This window comes from Sinocyclocheilus anshuiensis, unplaced genomic scaffold (genome assembly GCF_001515605.1).
Source record: "Sinocyclocheilus anshuiensis isolate Anshui unplaced genomic scaffold, SAMN03320099.WGS_v1.1 scaffold2056, whole genome shotgun sequence".
Taxonomy (NCBI): Eukaryota; Metazoa; Chordata; class Actinopteri; order Cypriniformes; family Cyprinidae; genus Sinocyclocheilus; species Sinocyclocheilus anshuiensis.
Window position 1 is genome coordinate 716,288 of NW_015551026.1, and position 5,144 is coordinate 721,431.

General features: G+C 33.6%; 1 pseudogene; it reads left to right on the forward strand.

Moving 5' to 3' along the window:
* LOC107661148 (disrupted in renal carcinoma protein 2 homolog) overlaps positions 1-5,144 on the forward strand; it is a 44,865-nt pseudogene that overhangs the window by 13,214 nt on the left and 26,507 nt on the right.

Genomic DNA, 5,144 nt, shown 5'->3' on the forward strand with positions numbered 1-5,144 from the left:
ACGACGGTAATAATGTGATTAAGGTGTTTCTATTCTGCACTTCAGTAATGTGACTTAATTCGTCTTAATTCGATTTCTGTTTACTTCGATTATGACTAGCCAGATTAAGGTAATCAAAAATCTCTGTTTACATGGTAGATTCTTAATCAGAGTATTGTCTTAATCGTCTTAAAATCGGAGTATTGTTGTCTATGTAAACGTACTGAGTGTTACTGCACAGTGCTACGAGATCTAGTGAGAAGCATTTGAATTCACCACAGAATGCATAAGGTTGCTGCGAGATGTAGCATTCCAATTCTGCAAAGAATTCTCTGTTATAAACAGATCAAACAGCGCTGACATAGAAAACCAGAAGTAATTAAGATAACTATAACCATGGCATTGTGGCATTAATTTCAGGGTTTGTTCAATGACTTTCAAGTATTTCACACAACTATTTCTAGCACTTTAAAGCTCTAAAAATGATCCAATTTAAATATTATTTTTAATGGGATGACCAAAATATACTTTGTGGTAAACAAACGCTAATTTAAAATAAAAAAGACATCTAATTACCAGTATAAGCAGTAAATGGCAGCAGAGGAGCACTTATTGGCTAATTAGTCATTCATTTCCACTTTTTTGCTTTATATTTTGATATTATAAAATCACTTTAAAATATCAAATCATCAAGAAATCAAATTTGATCAAAGTTTTGCACTTTGTGTATGAAATAAGAAAAGTCACAAAGTGACTTGAAAAAAAAACTTTTCTTCAATTTGCGACTGAATCACACAAAGCAAGTAAAGAGCGCTCCTTTTATAATCACTGAAGTTTTTGGTCAGTTCAGTATAATACTGTAGAATAATGGTAGAAGAATAATGGTACATTTAATACGATTAGAATATATATATTTTCCATATAAAAATTAGATTTTGCTTGTTACTGTTAATAAAAGTACATTTTGTATGCTTCCCAACTCAAGCTCAGTGCTTTACTGTCAGATGTGCATTACCAAGAAATAAACGTGTAATATTATTAGTAACTGTACTTATTAATGCAAAGCAATAGTAATTTTATGATTCAATGCCCTGCTCTTGATCTTTATGACGGTGATTAACATGAAGGAAAAAAGGCCATTTTGGTCTGGTTTGGTGTGCGTCTGGGCTGTAGAAAATGGAAAAGTGTTTCAGTCACTCTCATTCTTCACCAGTGCTGAAGATCTATTTTGAGAACAAGCACTGCAGCGTATATTCAGGCAGTTAGGCTATCACAAGTCTTCCCGCTGGGACTCAGTCATCCTGTCTCACAGATAAAGCTTTTGTTTCCCTTGCTATCAAACCTCACCTCTTGATAGATGTGTAGGAGAGCATCAATTGCTGTTTAGAAACCAACAAAAAGGTTATTGCATTTAGACCAGTTTTTTATATGAATAATTAATTACTACATGTTTGTTTCAGACATTTGTCTGACTTGTGTTTATAGATTTACTGGAACCAAAACCACATAGGAGACAGGATACAGTTTGTTCTTTATGCAGGTACAGTATTGTCTGTTGACAATACAGCAACAGCATTCATTCTGAATCAATATTAAATGATTTTAAGCATTTGTCATACAGAAAAGCAATCACAAGAAAGCCATCCATGGTGGCTGTCCAAATACCACAATCAAACGTCTTAACGTGGTTTGCGTTTACCTCGCTAGAAAGATTGCCTCACATTGTTCTGCTTAACTGATTCAGAAAATTAAAACATTTTGAGAGAGGGAAAGAAATATTGCCAGTAATAGATTGATACTCTGCCTCTGTTTAAGTTGAAAGATGTTGCCGTTACTTTCGCACACAGAAAATACATTGATTTGCTAGTAGTTTAGAGGTCATTGGAACACTTACTGCAACACTGGGCATCAAGATGTAGCCACATGCACCGGATTTTGACACGCATCTTGAAGATTGAAATCTTGAAGAGATGCAAAGATTTGTCCAGTCTAATAAAACCATTAGAGAAGGGCCAAGTCTTTAGGGATGGGCAGTATAACAGTATACACTGTGTGACAGTAAAATCTGGCAGCTAGGCCTAGTAGATATTTTGCTATACTATTTACAGCTTTTAAACAGCACTGAAGGAGTTCCCACTGATGCCACTGTTCATGTTTTGTGCTCATAAAGTTCTAATTTAAAAAAAATTAAATGAGATGAAGTCCCTTTCATTTGTAAAGTATTTCATTCAATGTAGCATTACAACATGATTAATTCATATAAATTATTCATTAATATAAAAATCAATTCATATAACAATTTAGTTGAATTTCCATCAATTTTTTTTTTAATGTTTTTGAAAGAAATCTCTTGCTGTATGCTCACTAAGGCTGCATTTATTTGATCAAAACACAGTAAAAACATTAAAATATTTCACCATTTATTAAAATAACGCTTACCAGTATTTTAATATATTTTAAAATGTAATTTATTCCTGTGGTATCAAAGCTAAAATTTCAGCAGCCATTACTCAAGTCTTCAGTGTATACATGAGCCTTGAAATCTATCTAATATGCTGATTTTGTGCTCAAGAAATATTTCTTTTTATAATCAATATTGTTTATTTTGCTGAACAGTTCAGTTGTGCTGCTCAGTGTTTTTGTGAAAAAAGAAAAAGAACAGCATTTATTTGAAACAGAAATCCTTTGTAACATTATAAAAGTCTTTACTGTCAATATTGATCAAATTAATGTGTCCTTGCTAAATAAAAGTATGAATATTTCATTAAATCTTTCAAAACCTTTGAGCATTAGTGTATATCTTGATGTATACCATTATCGTGATATAAAATTATTCATTTATGATATAAGATTTGTCATATCACCCACCTGTACTCATTCCAGCTTGATAAGTCTGTATTTTCTGACTTGTGTTTATAGGTATAAAAAATATAGATACTTGAGTGGCCTTTTTTGACTTGTCAGTAAGCAACCACCCAAAACACCCTAGCAACTGCATAGCAACATGATGAAAACATTCACATCACTTTATCAGCCGTATAGCAATGCCCTGGAAAGCCAGCATTGTGCAACATAGCATTGTGATGGTGGCTTTTACAGGAAAAAGCTCACTCATATGTTCTTTATTCATTAATATAAAAATCAATTCATATAACAATTTAGTTGAATTTCCATCAATTTTTTTTTTAATGTTTTTGAAAGAAATCTCTTGCTGTATGCTCACTAAGGCTGCATTTATTTGATCAAAACACAGTAAAAACATTAAAATATTTCACCATTTATTAAAATAACGCTTACCAGTATTTTAATATATTTTAAAATGTAATTTATTCCTGTGGTATCAAAGCTAAAATTTCAGCAGCCATTACTCAAGTCTTCAGTGTATACATGAGCCTTGAAATCTATCTAATATGCTGATTTTGTGCTCAAGAAATATTTCTTTTTATAATCAATATTGTTTATTTTGCTGAACAGTTCAGTTGTGCTGCTCAGTGTTTTTGTGAAAAAAGAAAAAGAACAGCATTTATTTGAAACAGAAATCCTTTGTAACATTATAAAAGTCTTTACTGTCAATATTGATCAAATTAATGTGTCCTTGCTAAATAAAAGTATGAATATTTCATTAAATCTTTCAAAACCTTTGAGCATTAGTGTATATCTTGATGTATACCATTATCGTGATATAAAATTATTCATTTATGATATAAGATTTGTCATATCACCCACCTGTACTCATTCCAGCTTGATAAGTCTGTATTTTATGAGAGAAAAGGCAGATTTATAGAAACGATATTGTAAAAATTAACTAGCTGAAAAAAATGGGATCTGTCCAAGGAAACTGCACATATTTTATCATGTAGACAACGCCCAGACACAAAATTTAGGAACTCAACCCGAAGACTGTGCTGGCAGTGGCAGTGCCAGTGCATCCGGTTTTGAGATACTGTGTGCCAACAGGTTTTTTTGTGCTTGGCTGCAGCAATGCTTAATTATCAACTTGGTAGCACTGTCACAAATTCCAGCACTGGATGAGCACATTTGAAAGCAGGAGCTTTTTGTGGACTAGGGTTAATGAGCTGATCGGTTGTTTCATTGTGCATTTCCTCCCTCTACAGGATTGTAATAAATCTGCTAGACTCATGGTTAACTCTAGATTAATGTGAGCCATCTAATGTCCGTTAATGATGTTGGTTTGGATACCACTCTCTCTCGCGCTCTCTCTCTCTCATTAATTTGAATTTAGTATCTGAAAATTGCAGTGAAATGCCAGACGCGTTAAGCTCTTTTTCTAATTAACAGGGATAGATTAAGTCTGAACCTGTAAAATCTTTGTGAGATTTGATGTTGACACCAAGGCTGCATGATAAATGTTGTGTGTTTTTGTGAACTTGCAGAGGTTGGGATGATTGCAGCACTTTTCGTGGCTGTGCTGTTGTACTTCCCCTCCAGGCCACCCATCCCTCCCAGCGTAGCAGCGGCTAGCCAACGTCTCAGCTACAGGAACAGCATCTGCAGGCTGCTGAGGTAAAACAACAGTCCTCCCTTACCAGACTGCTCTAAATGTTTTGAACAGAGAAAGAAGGAATGGAGGTTAGCAAAGTAGGAATAGTTCAATTGAACATAAAAGTTCTTTAATGGAATTCTAAGAAAAAAACATCTAACAGTTATTTTCCATACAATAACAGTGGATGATCACAGCTGTCAAGCCCCAAAAAGGCCAGAAAGAACCATACAAGTTGTCCATATGGCTTAGCTTGGCCCAAAAATGAAAATTCTCTCATCATTTACTGACCCTCATGTAATCCCAGATGTATATGGTTTTAGATTTATCTGTAGTACACAAATAGAGATTTTTAGGAAAATAATCAGTCTCATATAATATAAGTTAATGGTCCCTCAAAGCTGACACAAAACACAAACAACAGTAACCCATACGACCCCAGTTGATTATTCAATGTCTTCTGAAGTGAAACAATACATGTGTATGAAAGAAACAAAAATTGTCTGCACTTAAGTACATTGTGAAAAAAAAGCTATAGTAAAAGTTCAAATATGCTACTTTTTAAAAGTTTGGGGTAGTAAAATTATTAAAGGGGTCATATGATGCGATTTCAATTTTTCCTTTCTCTTTGGAGTGTTACAAGCTCTTGGTGCATAAAGAAGAT